The sequence below is a fragment of the Ambystoma mexicanum genome, chromosome 6p (assembly GCF_040938575.1).
Source record: "Ambystoma mexicanum isolate Mex_15411 chromosome 6p, UKY_AmexF1_1, whole genome shotgun sequence".
NCBI lineage: Eukaryota > Metazoa > Chordata > Amphibia > Caudata > Ambystomatidae > Ambystoma > Ambystoma mexicanum.
In genome coordinates, this window is record NC_090935.1 from 675,007,011 (window position 1) to 675,023,949 (window position 16,939).

The 16,939-nt window shown below is 42.8% G+C and overlaps 1 protein-coding gene across 3 annotated transcripts in view; it reads left to right on the forward strand.

Annotated features, from left to right (window-relative positions):
• The window catches only part of ATG10 (autophagy related 10), a 719,085-nt gene that overhangs the window by 123,602 nt on the left and 578,544 nt on the right, over window positions 1-16,939 (forward strand). The window contains exon 2 of one of the 3 annotated variants that reach the window (XM_069627573.1): window positions 14,689-14,729. The exons of the other annotated variants lie outside the window; for them this stretch is intronic. The gene's annotated coding sequence lies outside the window, so the exon portion shown is untranslated. The remainder of the gene's footprint in view (window positions 1-14,688; window positions 14,730-16,939) is intronic. 3 annotated transcript variants of the gene reach the window in all.

A 16,939-nucleotide genomic window follows, 5' to 3' on the forward strand; every position in this document is an offset into this window, starting at 1 on the left:
GCTTTGCTCTCGGCGGTGGCGGCTTCTCTGCACTCCAGCTTCCTTCTGTGGGCTCAGGTCTCTTTTGCTTGCAGCTTCCCGGGGCGTGCTCCTGCTTGGCGTTCTGACGGTTAGCGTCTGCTCCTGCAGCTCAGACACTTCATCATCAGCTGTGTCGAACTTAAGGTTCCTGGCCTGCCAGAGCAATCTCCAAAGACTAGACCGCAGTATTGGTTTGCCAGACCTAGTCATCTTTATTGCTCCGGCCCTCTTTCTTGTCCCAGTTGTCAGAATGATTTTAGCACAATATTGAGGAAGTAAATGTTGGACTCTATTGGGAGTAATCATTACTGCTCCCTCTCTCTTCCTCGTTCCCGTTGTGGATATATTGTTCTCTATGTCACATGGGGGAATATTGGAGGTGGAGTTGGCAAAAGGTTAGGGAGGATATTACAATAGGCCATCAGGGTCGGGGGAAGAGAAGAAGCATACCTAAAAGGAAAGGGGGGTATGCGTCGTCCTCCAACAATGCTGTGTCCTGTCCCTGAGGATCACATCCCCAATGTGATCCTCCCTCATATAGCCACCCCCAGGGTTTGGATCAAAAAGCTTCCAGCACACCTTGGCCACATGAGGGAAGGTTACCTCAGAGAAATGAGTGATGACATCGTCAGATTCATCACAATATTGTAAGGTTACTTTAATTGTGTGTATTTTCCAAGTAAACTATCAGAACTGTAGAGGAGCAGGTGGATGCATTTGACCTAGCTCCCGCCCCGTCACCGCTGTCATACTTGAACAGTATAAGAAGAGCAGTAAATGGGATCCCATGTATCTTTCCTATACCGCATCATGTATGAGAGACGTTATGCCCTCAGACAGCCATACTTCGCACTGAAAGTGTAGAAGGATGGCGCATGAAAGGATGTCAGCATGCACCTATGGACATCATGGAATGTTAAAGAGAAATCTGACGAGGGTAGAGTGATATCATAAAGAGGATATATAAACCTATGCTTATGAAGTAACAAAGTAACTGAAGCACCAAGAGAAACATGTACCCAAAGTTAAAGTAATCGTGAATACAAACAAGATGAAGTAACTTACGGGTCAATATCTGTGAATATGTAGTAACACAAAGTAGAAAGGAAGCATATAGAGGCTTGCTATAGAGGAATATATAACGTGGCAAGGACGACCATGATAGAAAATGGACGCTGGCTCATGTGGAATTCAACCAAGCTACCTCAGAGACAGACCAAGTTTGCAGAATCAGTAGAGGCTGGAAAGCTCCATATGCAGAACAACAGGAAGGCTATGTTGGCCATGGATCAATGATGCTATTTTAAGGAATAATTGCAAGGCAGAAGAGTTAACCAAGATAAGCTATGAACGAAGGGCACATTTCTCGTAGATTAAAGAAGAAAAAAACATCTACAACGGGCAAAGTATTGGACAATTAAAAGTGTATGAAGTCTATGCAAGGTAGACTGAGCAAGTCTCTAGAGGCCAAGAGGAGCAACGGCATCTTTCATAATTGAATCAAATAGCAGTAAATAGAAGGCTGAAATTGACAAATTCGGGGTCTCTTCACATGTGACCCAGAAGTCAAAAACAAGGGCCATTCGAAGATAGTGGTGTGCTCGCTCACACTCCCTTGAATGTTCCAGGACAGTGAGCAGGCTGCCAGGCCAACTACAGACAGAAGACTTTGGTTTATGGCTGACCGATGAGAGATGATGGACTAATTTGTAAAACTGGGAGTAGTCTGACAGCATTCAAACACCTAAGTTTCGTTTCACGTACGTGTTGCTAATGAGCCGAAGGTCCAAGGCTGGGATAGCATGCCAACCAATCAGTGGGTCTAAGGGGCAACCTAACAATCAATGCTGCATAGACCAATCCACTGCCATTTTGTCCGCTATAATCAGTACTATACGCATTTAGAGGTAGTTCAAGGCGTGCCCTACAGATAAGGGGTAGCCAATGATGTATTAATTCGTATATGTTCTACATGTAGATATGTTCCCATAACCAATCCCTTCCCTCAATAGGTTTTATAATTTACCACGTACAATGACGTCATAGATGATGCATATTGGGGTATAAGACCTCTATGTAATCAAGCTACTGGGTGAGTGTGGATACATCAGTCCAATGCCTGTCAGTTCTCCCTGCTTTATTAAATGAGAATAAAGTAGTACTTTGCCGTATTCCTTGAGTCTGTCCGATTATTTTGTCTGAGATCATTATTTGTAATTCCATCTAGCACAAAAGACGCTTCAAGGTGCTAGAGCACATTTTAGCAGTGCAGATGTTTTACCGTCTAATCGACCTAGGCCAGACCCAGACTCCCCGACACTTGGCTGCTCCCGCCATTAGCCAGAAGACCACAGAGCTTCCTGTAGAGATCGGCGCGCAGAGTCACGTGCAAGAAGATTTGCTTGGCAGATGCCCCTTTGATGAAATTCCTGTCCGGTCCCCGCAGGTGCCCCATGGACGGAAAGCGAACTGGTCGGTTGAGGGAGAGTCGATGCCAAGGGACTCAAGCTGAGTCACAGATGTAAGTAGAACAACAAAAGTGGCAAAAATAGGGGGGAGTGATTGTGTTGTAAATAATATGTCTAAAAAGTAACAGGATTTTTTGGGGAGATTTTAAAGAGAAGAAGTAGATAATCTTGATTCCTGGTTTGAAGGGTGCAGCAGGGTATTCACTAAAAGTAAAGACTCCAAAAAGGGGTGTTAGGGATTGCTGGATTCCTGAGGCAAGGCCCGTAGAAGAGTGTGTATCAAACTCCAAAATGGAGTGAAACGGAGAAGGGATACATTTACATTAAACAGGTAAAGGAAGGCATATGCAGTAAAATTGAAAAAGTGCATGTGCAGGGTTACACAAATTAAAATATAAAGCTTTTGTTGTGTTAAGACTAATACATATACGACAATAGTAAAAAATGAAGGAGATTGGTGAACATTTTGACCAAGAGATTGACGTCACTTAGGAGGGGAAAAATTAAAGGAAATTAATATATAAATAAAGAAGAGACTCTTGAACTCTATGAAAGAACGAGATAACAAACCTTGATAAAAAGTGTAAACGAATGAGCAAACAGAATATCATTACATAGATTTTTAAATGAAAAAGTAAGCAGTTAACATATTTCTTTTTGGGATTATAAACAGTGATCCATGGTGCCTGCGCCAATTGATCAGTGTGGTATATTTGATAAAATAAATAATTGAATGAAAGGATGGGTAAATATTTACAGTCGAAATCGACTTATCATCATGGGGAACACTCCTCTTTTGCATCTGTGCAGGACATTAACGGGATATTCAGCAAAGATAATGAAATATCATTCGGATGGTTCAGAGGCACGACTAATAAGACACTCATGCCGTGGCCTCAGGAGGGTTTGCTGTCGAAAACCATATTGCAGTATATGACAACTTATTTGCATGCCACATATAAGGGAAAAAAGTTAAAGAAAAGGTTGGCCTTTTTAGAATTATGGAAGATGTACCAGAGTGAGAAAGAAAATCCAGCCGAGAAGGAGTGGATGCTCAATCAGCATAAAGGGGTGGATAAAACGCCTTTGGGTCCCCTTTTCCCTTCTGAAGATAAGAGCGTAGATGCAGAGGAGAAGGGATTTTACCCTTTAAAGGAATTAAAAGCAGCAGCAGGGTATGTTGATCCAACGTATGCTCCCCCCACTTAAAACAGCGAGGATAATGCAAAAGAGGGCAAAAGCAGAGAATGCAAAGCTATATTAACACGCGATGAAAGTAAACCACGTGATGAGAGAAAGGACAGCAAGGCAGACAAATGGAGATAGAGGAAGAAGCAAGGAAACAAAGAAATAAAGGATAAAGCTAAGGGAATAACGATAGCACTAAATGAATGGATGGGAGGACAAATATTACTTAAGCTAGATAAGGGCATTGATGGGGTTTGAAAAAGAGAGGAAAGAAGAGCAGGAAAAGAAAGAAGAGGAAAGAGCATATAAAGAATGCAAGCAAAGGGAAGAACGAAGAAAATATGAGGCAAGGAAAGAAAAGGAGAGATTAGAAGAGAAGAAACAAGAAGAGATGGACGCCCAAAGAATGAAAGTACATAGGTTGAAAAGAAGGCAAGAGGAAGATGAATTGAAGAAGATGAGGAGAAGAGAAAAAGAAATTAACAGGAGTAGAGGATTAAAAGATGACGAGATAGAATATTTATGTCATAGGAGCATGGTGCCGATTGATACATGAGAATGATTGGAGGAAGAGAGAGGGTCATTACAGCCCCGTAGGTAGCTGCAAGGAATGCCGAGGTAGCATGGGCTGATGGGCAGGGAACAGAAGATATAGAGCAAAGACTTGGGACTTTCTACAGGCAAATAAAGGATAAAGATGGGCATAAAACCCAAGAGAACACAGAGGGATCCCTGTTACAGGGAGCTGACAGTAGGTTAAAGGACTTCATAACGGACGAGTACGAACGTTGTCTTTAAACAGATTAGATCTCGATGATGCAGAGAACAACAGTCACACGAGTCGGGGCATATAATTTTAATGATGTCAGACGAAGAAAATGAGAAGAATGAGAGTGCGCAAAAAGAGGGCGCATGCAGGTTTTTAAGAGACTCAAGTGTAGAAAAGGGGTAACATGGTCAGACCTGGAGGATCCTAAAGAAAAAACACCAGAACGGACACCAGTTAGTGAGCGACCATACGCACATTCGTGCAGTGCAGGGGATATATCCCTGACATATGTAAACAGGTTAAGATTATTACCAGGAAGGAAACAAATGGGCGAGACAAACCCTGCCTGGAAGACGAGGCGTATAGGCAAGTATGATTATGGACCGGGATTTTCACAATTCCCATTATTAGAGAAGGGGGGGGGACAACCACAATATATACCATGGCCACAGATGGATAAAGACAATTTAAGATGTAGATTGCGGAGTGTGACTTCTGGTGCAGGAAAATGGATTCATGAGTTTGAGAGAATGACATCAGGAATTACGCTAGCAATAGGTGAAGTAAAAGACTTGCTAGCAGCTATTCTATGGGAGAGAGCGGATGACCTTTGGAAACTAGCAGGATACGCAGGTGTGACTGTGCAAAACACGACACACAATGGAGCATCATTTAATGATTGCAGAGCAGATGTATGGTGGGCGCTTAGAGTACAATATCACAATATATCAGATATGGGTGCGATTATGACTAGGACAATGAGGGAGGATGAAGACCATGTTGCTTATATTCAAGATATTTAAGATAGATGGTGTCAGGAGAATTGTGAACCATGAGATAAAACAGTAGCATCATTTGATCACATTTTCTGCCTGGGCTGCCCGAGCCAGTGCAACAGCAGTTGAAGAAACAGATGGCAATGGAAGCAAAACCATGGCCAGAAATACAATTGACAATCATGCATCAATACCGATTAAAGAAGGAGAAGAATAAAGAGAAAGTTGAGAAAAGAAAGTAGGAGGAAGCAAAGTTAGTCCAGAAGAAGTTGTCAAAAATAGCCATAGAGGGAGCTGTATTGACGAGTAATGGAGGACTGGGCCTAGAGGAGTAGAACAAGGTGGATTTCAAAACCGTCAGGGAAGAGGAGGATTTAATGGCGGACAGCCACAACAATGCTAGAATTGTGGAAGAATAGGACACATAGCTAGGCCATGCAAAGCAGAGGAGGCATGCAACAGAATTAGCAAGCTCCAAGAGTGGGGATGGATATGCTGCACAATATAATATAGAACCACAGAAATATTATGCCCAAGATCACATGCAGGCTTAGACATATGCACCGCAACCACAACAGATGCAGCCAGAGCAAGCACAGACACGGCAGGCTATGGTACCACAATGGAACATGACCCCAGGAGCTCAACAAGCACCCACACCCAGATTGGGGAGTGTGGCTGTGATGGGAGGAAATACTTTCACAGGTACAGGGATTAATTTATACCCACAATAGGACAGCCCACAAAGCGACCTGATGTGTTCAGTACTATCAGTTACATGTGCCACCGGACCCCAAGAGGAAACAAGGGTCAAGGAACGATCTGAGGCAAGGCATTTTCATTTCTCATAGACACTGGACCTACTTGTTGCTGCGTCAGAAAATACCCAATGTCCAATACTGCCATGAATGCTCAGGGATTATCTGGGGCGATGAGTTTAGTTCCTTTCACCAATGAATTGCCAATCTCTATAGAAAAAAACAGTGGGCCTCTTTACGAGTCCAGCGGTAACCGCGGCGGTGTAACCGCGGCTGTAAAACCGCCTGGTTACCGCCGGACTCGTATTACCATTCCGCCTCCATGACTCCTGGAATTACCAGGGCATTACAGCCCCGGTGTTCCGGGAGTCACGGAAGGCGGAATGGTGTTAATCCCCATTCCCATTGAGTCCGGTAGGACTCAATGGGAATGGGGAAGTGGAAACCCTGGCACCATCTCGTGATGATGCTGGTGTTTCCACGTCCGCCTGCAGGCGGGAGGTGTTCGACCCGCCAGGTCAAACCTGGCGGTAATATCACCTCCCGCCTGCAGGACTCGGGATCAGGCGGTCCGGAATTAACAGTGGCCGTGGGTTTACCGCCACTGTTAATTTCCGGACCGCCCGACTTGTAATGAGGCCCAATATGTCAATGCCATTATTATATTCTAGGCAGGCGCCAGTTAACATATTAGGCAGTGACCTGATGACCAAGCTTAACATGACGATATCTTTTACTGATGAAGGAATTTTGTATTCCTCCAGGGATACACTATATGAATGTGGGAGAGTTTATATTAGCCTTTACAGGCCAGAAGGCATTACAATGAGTTCCTTTAGATCCAGAGGTATTTTTTTTGCATGAAGTGACCATCTTATTATCATGGTTACCCAGATTGGTAGATAAAATATTGACAATACCTGATGAATTCTTCTTTAGACCAGAGATTCCCATGGATGATGAGGAAGGGCGGATTGTCCTGTTAGAGTTAGAAGCAACAGTGGTCAGAGAAGAAAGGATGATGCTTCATGGGACAGATGAAGGGAGAGGATGGCGAACAGTGATAGCCCTCAGTGAAGGATATAGGCTGACTGATTTGACAGACAAAGAATTGTTTAGAGATGATTACTCTGACGATGAACTGGTGTGTGTTATAAGTCTCATTTTTTGGATTAAAGTAGAGAATATAGAAATGCCATTGTTAAAAAGAAGACTGTCATTTTTCAGAAAGACTTGGAGAAAGTGCCAAAGATTTTATGGACCACAAGCCCATATGATGTTGGTCTATTAAAAGGGATAGATGCAGTTAAAATTAATCTAAAACTGAGAGCGCTTTTACCGCAAGCAAAGCAATATCCTTTGTCCAGAGAGGCGGATGAAGGTATTTTAGAGTCCATTTCCTCTGTAATGGAGCAAAGCATATTAGTGCCATCGAATTCATCATGTAACACGGCTGTGTACCCCACGAGGCAATCAAAGGGGGGTTGTGGAGATGTATACATGACCTTCGCCCCCGAAACAATATAGTCGAAGCAGAGTTTCCTTTAGTTCCAAATCCTGCAACAATACTTTGTAATAACCCATCTAAGGCTAAATATTTCACAGTTATATATTTGAAAAAATTCATTATTTTTGATTCCCCTTCATGAAGACTCACAGGTTTTGACCTCCTTTTCCTATAGAAATGCCCGTCTGAAACATACTCGGTTGCCCCAAGGGTACTGTGAGTCCCCTTCAATCTTTAACAGAGTCCTCCAGATGGACTTGGGTAATACCCAATATGTGGATAACATTTTGGTGTGCAGTGAGACAGAAGAAAGATGCAGACAAGACTCAGTTACGCTCATGACTATACTCTCACAGAAAGGATACACTGTAGATAAAGAGAAGTTATAATACTGTCAGAAAGAGGTCTTGTACATAGGACAGTTGATCTCTCACGAAGGGAGAAAAATGACACCTGAAAGAGCAGAAGCAATCAGAAAAACTGTAGCGCCTATAACGGTGAGGGAAATGCAACGGTTTCTAGGCTTATGTAACTATTGCAGGGCCTGGGTTTTCGATTACAGTACATATATTCAACCATTTTTAAAATTACTTAAAGAAGCACAGGTGGAAAAAACCCAATAACATGGACAGATGAGATGACTGAATTAAAAAAGGCAATCAGTACAGCCCCTGTGTTAGGGATCCCAAATTATAATGAAGAATTTTATTTATCCTCCCATTCAAATGGAGAAGTTATGACTGCAGTCATGATCAGTGTTGAGGCCTCTTTCAGTACATCTCAGAAAAGCAGATAAGTTTAGATTCCATGAGTCTGAGTCAGAGTTGAATATTACCCCATCTTTTACTCCTTTTTGCTTGCATTAGTCCCACAAACCTGAGGTTAGCTTTGTCACTCATTTGGTGTTCCTGTTGCCAATGCAAGGCTAAAGGTGATTTGGCCTCCGGAGCCTGGAGTCTTGTTAGGTGTTCCCTGATCCTGACTCTCAATTGTTGGATGGTGCTACCAATATAAAGTTTGCCACACACGCAAACAATGGCATACACTATATAGAATGACTTGTAATTAATGAAACTGTTGATTTTAACCATTGTTCCATACATGTCAGTAAACGATTGACAATTGTCATGGGCATATGAGCATTGGTTGCAGTTCCCACATTTGAAAAATCCATTGGCTGTTGTAAGCCAACCCCACCATTTTTCCCTGAAATATTCTATGGCTTTGACCTTCGTTCATTTGAACCCGCCTCTGCTACAACTGGTATGTGGTATCTGTTCTGTTGTGTCATTAATAACTAATGCTCATTATTATATAATTTCATATTGGAATTGGACAACTAATTTTTATTCATTTTATCGTTCATGTTTAATTGTGTCTTGTCATAATGTTTAAATATTTGTAATGTGGGACCTATACAGCCTTGAGGACGACCCGTAGGTCGAAACACGTGTCGGCTGTCCGAACTTGGAATAAAACTCACTCTTCTTAAACAAACACATGTGATTTGAAGAAATCTTTCAATCAAGATACATATATATATAAAAACTCTTTGGACTGTTTTCATAACGTATTGTGTTAACAAAAGCGTGTGGTCCCTGCCCAAAACCCATAATTCTGACAGTTCATTGTAAATTGCATTGTGTGCCAGAAATGTACTGCAGGGTACACTTTGCGAACAGTAAGAGGAGTAATGCCAAGACTCAATGGCCCATTTCAGCATCTACATATAGATTATGTCGATATGTTACAGACATGCAACGGCTACAGCTATATGCTGGTCGTGTTATGTCCTTTTTTCTAGATGGATCAAGGCAGGTCCATACATGCACCCTGTTGCCTTGTGTGCCGCCATGTTCCTTATATGTGAGGTGTTCCCCAGGTGAGGGGTGTGCAAGGTTTTGCAGCCTGACAATGGGCCACATTTTGTAAATAAACTGTTTGAACAGATAGTTCTCCTACTAGGTATTAAATATGCATTTTCTTCTGCTTATCACCTACAGGCAAATTGCGTCTGAGATATTAAACAGATTATTAAAGGAATGAATAGTACATCTCAAAATAACCTTAAAGAAGGGATGCCTACATGACCTGCCCCTTGCCCTATATGCCCTGATAAATGAGCCTGGCTCAGATCACCATCTCACTCCTCATGAGTTGGTGACTAGACGCTGTATGAGAACCCCACTTGCTCCTCCAACTAGGGTAAGAACTGATGCCCACAGTGCAGCGAAGACATTCGCCGATGAGATGCGTGATTACCTAACAACAATGACTGCAAGTATTTCTTTCATGTTTCAACAGATCAAGAACCGAAGGGAGGGTTCAAAAAGAAGCGACAAAGATATCAACCTCTTGAAACAGAAGAATTGCTAAAGCCCCCAAGTTTGTATCAAGGCGACGAGGTGCTGGTGCACAATTTCATACACACTTGGAGTATGCCTTGCTTTGAGGGCCCACATGAAGTCGAAGAAGTTGGCCCCACAGTGGTGAAATTAAGGGAACGGAGAGCGTGGCTGCATCTACACGACCACAAACCCTATAAAGGCGAAACACCGACCCCTCCTGCAGCTGCCCACAGTAAAGCAAGAGAAGTAGTTCCGTGTATGCTGACCCGTTCGATGGCCAGAAGCAAAGATAAAGAGAATGATGAGCACATCAGTCCTTTATATTAGGGATTCAAATTTTCAAAAATTCAATAATGAGATAATAGACTTGCAGCTATCCTGGAACTTTTTTGGATAGGATAAAAGAGACAATGAGAAAAGAATCTGGAGTTTAAAGTTTGTGTATGCTCCCCATCATAGTGACAATACACACACTCTTGTATACTATTTTTTTCTACATTTTACAGTGTTATCTAGCCTTGATACGAAGAGGATTAAATATTATTAAGTTTTTTTCCGGAGATCCCAAGAATAATTGTATTATTTGGAGAGTGATAATCGCAGTTATATTACAGTTTTTGATATAAAAGTGATTCAAAAGGAGATACATTTGCATATTAAAGTTAACACAAAATGCAGAGGTTTCAGAATTTGAGATTCACTACCATCCAGAAAGTCGATAGGATTTTATGGATTTTTTGATGGTGATATTATTTGGTATTATGATTTGTATTGTTCTTATTATTATGGCATTTCAACATGGTATAAAAAGTGATACAGATATGGAGGGTGTCAATGAAACATCTATTATTGTCCCCACTAGAGATACAGAGAGCCTGTTTTGTAATATAACTGTGGGTCTATTTCGATCTAAAAGGGATGTTGAGGAGAACCATGAAGATATAAATATGTATCCCGACAATTCAGTTCATTTAAAGAGTAACGTATGGTATCAATATATGAAACAGGTTGAAAGAACCTTAGACAAAAGCTGTTATATTTGTTCCCTAATACTGTATGCCATGAATGCGGCAAGATCATTTATTGCAAGAGAAATGTCTAGACATGATGCAAAATGCCTGTCATTCAGCAGCATGCACAACCAGAGGACAATTTGAAAGAAAATGGGCTGTTACAATGGCAATAGAAATGTGCATTTCCATAAAAAGACACCTATGTGAAAACAAGAAGGATGTAAAATGGACTAGGGTGGACAAGCAAGAAAAATGTATCCATCCCAGATTGGAGAACAAATAAAGGTTGTCCAGATGAAGAAGCTGAATTGCTCAGACATAACTGAAAAATCAGGAGAGCTAAGATGCAGAGATATCTGGACGTGTTTTCACTAGTACTGGATGGGAAGAAGGACCATTGGCTTGCCCTGTATGCTTATTGAAGAACAAATCATCAGGCCTAGTGCAGATAGTAAGTGACAAGTGCCTGGAATAATGGGCTAAGTAAACAAAGTTGCTTACATGGGTCGACAGCGAAGCAGGACCAGTATCCATAGGGCCACTAAGGAATGCAACAACATGCTTCAAGAATGCTGGCCTGATCCTGGTGGGAAAAAACCAAAGATGTTTACATATAATTGAAGTCCCAGGAATGAAAGAAGGAACTGCAGTACTAACGGATCGATATTGGGCCTGTGGATCCAGAGCATGCAGTTGCCTAAGAATTAGGGAGGAATATGTTCTATAGTAATGTTACATATTGCAGCACTGGTGATTCCCCAAAGTGACCTCCATGTTGATGAATTTCCAAAAATAAATGAACACCAGAGGAAAAAGAGATCACCCAAACTCTGCCGGCAGAAGAGAGAGAATTATTGCTTAGCACAATCATTGGAGGCCTATGAAAACATTACAGATGAGCATAAACTGTTCAGCAAGACCGCAATGATAATGACCGCTATATTTTTGCCAGGACTTCAAGCTGCAGTAAACACCAAGTGACTGAAGATTACAATATGGGAGCTACTGCAAACAATCAATGCAACAGTAAAATGATTTAATGCTATGAGAGAAGAATTGAGAGCCATCAGGCTGATGACCCTCCACAACAAATATGTCCTAGACCTGATTATAGCAATGGAAGGAGGCGTATGTGCCAAGATCGGGCCTTCTTGCTGTACGATCACACCATCTCATTATGTAGGAAAGGAAACTCTGACAGAGGCAATAACTATGCTGACTACCCTGCATACGAAAATGGAGGATGAAGCTGTTGAGACAGCAGGAGAGGATCGGTTTTCCTCTTTATTGTTGTGGATTCTAACCTGGCTGGCAAATGCTTTTAAAATGCTTGGAGCAATATTAGTGTTGGTGTGGCTAGGAATCTGTCTAATAAGGGTCATCCTGGGACAATGCCAGAAGATAGCCAAAAAAGCTATCGGGATGAAGATCATGATTGAAATAGACTCTGAAACTGGTGAGCAGATGCAGAATGAGGGAGGTACCTGTGAGAATATAAAGAAAAGTCCCCTTGCACATCTGGGAACCAGGTTCTGCTACCCCAAGGACCATATAAAATATGCAGTAAAATATGCAGGGCATTGGATATTCTGTGCACCATCTGGAGAGGGCTGTTACATGACCTGGAGTGTGAATGAACATATAAAGAATACAGGTCATCTGAGGGTGTGGATTCCCAAGGAACGATAGTAGGAAGAAATGATAAAGGAAAATGGAAATGAGTATGAAGAGAAGATGAAGACAAATGATGAAGAGAGGATGAAGACAATGGAAGAAGAGAATGTGGTTGAAAATTCGACCAGAGGGGGGAATGTAGATGAGCAGGTTGATGCATTTGCCCTAGCTCCCGCCCTCTCACCGCCGTCCTACACGAACAGTAGAAGAAGAGCAGTAAATGGGATCCCATCTATCATTCCTATACCGCATCCAGTGTATGAGAGACGTTATGCCCTCAGACAGCCATACAGAATGTAACATCGCACTAAAAGTGTGGAAGGATGCTGCATGGAATGTTAAAGAGAAATCTGATGAGGGCAGAGTGAGGTCATAAAGAGGATATATAAACCTATGCTGAAACAATATGAAAATACTTAAGAAGTAACAAAGTAACTGAAGCACCAAGAGAAATATGTACCTAAAGTAATTGTGCATACAAAGAAGATGAAGTAACTTACTGGTCAATAACTGTAAATACGCAGTAACGCAAGGTAGAAAGGAAACATATAGAAGCTTGCCATAGAGGAATATATAACGTGGAAGGACAGCAACGATAGGAAAATGGACGCTGGCTCATGTGGAATTCAACCAAGCTACCTCAGAGACAGACCAAGGTTGCATAATCAGGATAGGCTGAATGCTAGTTTAAAGAGTAATTGCAAGCCACAAGCTGAGTTAACCAAGATAAGCTATGAATGAAGGGCACATTTCTCTTAGATTAAAGAAGAAGAAAACATCTGCAACAGGCAAAGTATTGGACAATTAAAAGTGTATGAAGTCTATGCAAGGCAGAGTCAGCACGTCTTTAGAGGCCACAACGAGTAACAGCAGCTTGCATAATTTAATAAAATAGCAGTAAATAGAAGGCTGAAATGGACACATTCGTGGTCTCTTCACATGTGACCCAGAAGTCGAAAACAAGGGCTATTCATTAGAGCCTCAGACGAAGATAGTGGTGTGCTCACACTCCCTTGAATGTTCCAGGACAATGAGCAGGTTGCAATGTCAACTACAGACGGAAGACGTTGGCTTATGGCTGACTGATGAGAGATGATGGACGAATTGGGAAAACAGGGAGTAGCCTGGTGGGATTCAAATACCTAGGTTTCATTTTACGTACGTGATGCTAAAGCACGCCAACCAATCAGTGGGTCTAAGGGGCAATTTAACATAAAATGTTGCATAGACCAATCCACTCCCATTTTGTCCGCTATAATCTGTACTAAACATACTTAGAGGTAGTTCAAGGAGTGCCCTACAGCTATGAGGTGGCCAATGATATATTTATTTGTATATATGTTCTATACGTAGATATGTTCCATTAACCAATCAATTCCCTCAATAGGTTTTATAATTTGCCACGTAGAATGACATCATAGATTACGTATATTGGGGTATAAGACTTCTATGTAATCAAGCTACTGGGTGAGTGTGTATGAATCAGTCCGATGCCTGTCAGTTCTCCCTGCTTTATCAAATGAGAATATTAGTATTTTGCCATATTCCTTGAGTCTGTCCGATTATTTGGTCTGAGATCATTATTTGTAATTCTATATAGCACAAAAGACACTTCAAGCTGCCAGAGCACAGAACTCTCAAGTTTCCAGTGGCCAGGCGTGAGAAGGACATCCCTTTGGATTTTGGGACTTGTATGTTTTTCTATCCCGTTCGAAATGTAGGAAACTATATGTCTCAGAATTACAAGCATAAACGGGATTGGGTTACTTCACGCATGTCCATGGGAAACTTGAGCACCCTGCTCAATAAGGCAGTAGTATTGTAGGTTTTGAAATCCAGAATGTACATATTTGTACCAAGTTGAACTTAAAAGTTATGTCTTCAAATACCTAACTGTAGATTTGGTTAAACAGTGAAACTGGGATTTTTAACCCAAGTGTGGGGGTCCCGGGCAAATAATGTAATCTCTTCATGTATAGAGGACTGTCCTGAGCAGAGCCAACAATAATTTCCTACTCTTTTGCTGCCAGTTACCAAAATGACTTAGGACATCCATACTATGGCCCAGAAGAATGAGTGAAACGTTTTGCTATGCCCTGTTATACTATGTTATTGAGTTTTGTATAGCACACAGTCTAACATTTTCACGGGCTCTTGGGTTTTCAGGATCTTCAAGAGGTGGAGTAGGAGACTAATGCAGAATCAGGGTAAGGTTGCTTTGTTGCTATGTTGATGTGTGCTTGATCTGAAAAGGTAGGGTTCTCCTGTGGTGTATGGTAAGGTTTGGGGTGTGGGCTCTTGGTGGTGGGGTGGCAGGATGTCCGGTATGGGGCCTGGGCTCTGGCGGTCGGGAGGCAGGATGCCATGTAGGGTGCCTGGGTTCTGGTTGTGGGGAAGCAGGATGCCAGGTATGGGGCCTGGGCTCTGGTGGATGGGAGGCAGGATGGCAGGTATAGGGCCTGCATCAATTTGGGAATGCATACTAACAGCCCTTTATAGGCGGCCCCCTACTTTTGCCTGTTGCCCCTTCTATGACCCCCAAAATTTGATTTCTGGAGACGCCACTGATAAGTGTCCCCAACAACTGGATGTGTCCAGGCCTCCAACATATGGTTGGTGCACTGGACACATAGCTCCCACTAGAATTCATGCATTTTATTATTTCACTTTATAGTATGCAGGACTGCGCACACGCACAGCACCCTGTCAGCAGCAGGGAGCAGCTCACCAAGCTTTTGGGCTTTGGTGAATTTTTGCTGCACTTGTGCCACCAAATTACCAAAACCATTGTTACAGAAGAGGGAGTGGGATTAGGGGTGCTGAACTGAGAATATCTGGTTGCCATGAAACTGCCAAATCAATAAAATATCTTTTTCCAAACTCCTCCTCCGTACTACCCAATGAGAAGTTCCCTAACAATATTTGCTCCAATCAGCAGCTTTATAAGAAGCAAGTCGGTTGCCAGGCTTTCCATTTCCCAGCTGCACCGTAATTATTTTATTGGCCCATTTTGGGCTATTTCCTGTGGGAAATGTGGCTATTTTCTGTCCTCCTGAGGCTGCCTTTCTACGCCCACAACATGCCCACTCTCTCTTCCCCCACTCCCACTCCCTCTACCCTCACCCACTCCACCCCCATTACATCTGCTGGTTGGGTTTTGTTTGGGCTATTTTGGGTTATCTTTGACGAGTCCTCCCAAGGCTACTTTATCCTTAATGTTTTTTGCCCCCAAACTACCATCACCCACCCACCTCACCATACTCTCTCTTACCTCACCCACCACTACCCACCCCACCCCCACTCACACACTACCCCCACTCTTTCACCCTGTCCCCTCTCTCTCTCTACCCTCACCCCCAATCCCAACTCTCTCTGTGCCCACCCACTGTACCCCCACCCTCTCTACCCCCACTCTTTCACCCTGTCCCCTCTCTCTCTCTACCCTCACCCCCAATCCCAACTCTCTCTATGCCCACCCACTGTACCCCCACCCTCTCTACCCCCACCCTACCCACATCCTCTCTACCCCAGCCACTCATCCTATCCCCACTATCTCTTCCCCCCACCCAACCTGCACCACTCTCTCTACCCGACCCACCCTATCCCACTCTCAAACTTTCTCACTTATATTTTCTCTTGCTCATCATCATTGGCACACTCTCTCAATCATTTTCTCCCGTGCTCTTTTCTCCTTCCTTCTCATTCTCTTGCAACCCTGGGCCCCTTATCACATCCTCCTTTTAAACTTTGTACTGTCCTGCCTGTACCCATGTGCCTATAAATACAAAATGCAAACAGCATAAAATGCCAAAACTATTGGCTTTGCCAATGCTTGTTTAATTTGTATTCCTGGGCTGAAGAGAGAGCAACCCATGGCGAATCAACCTTTATTTTTATATTAGTTATATTTCCCCTTAGCTCGTTTCCCTTCCGCAGGGAGTGATACCTAGATATTCCTTTCTTTGCGGGGGCCATATAGGCCAGTTGCCCCACAGTAAATGCCACCTTTTGTCATGCCTGCAGCAACCACTAGGGTTAAATCACGCCCCACTGCTCTCCCAGGTAACACCTTCACCCAGAGCAACATGGCACGCATTCATGCTAACAGTAACATCGTAACATTCCCCTCTGTACACAGAAACGTCAGATTATTTAACCCGCACTACAACTCCCACAAACACCAGCGCTTATGTTACAAGAGTCGCTATAGTCATGATTGGAAGTTGCCATGGATATTGTGGCCGCGTACGGAAGTTGCGGCTCCATGACGTCTGCTTCAGTCACGTGATGCAGATCAAGTCATTCAAGCGTCTAACTTCACCCGCGGCTTTTCTTCCGGTTTTGCTGAAGTGTTATTATATAACTTCTTGTTCCTGTCTGACCATTGATTTTGCTTACGGATTGCCTTTGTTTACTC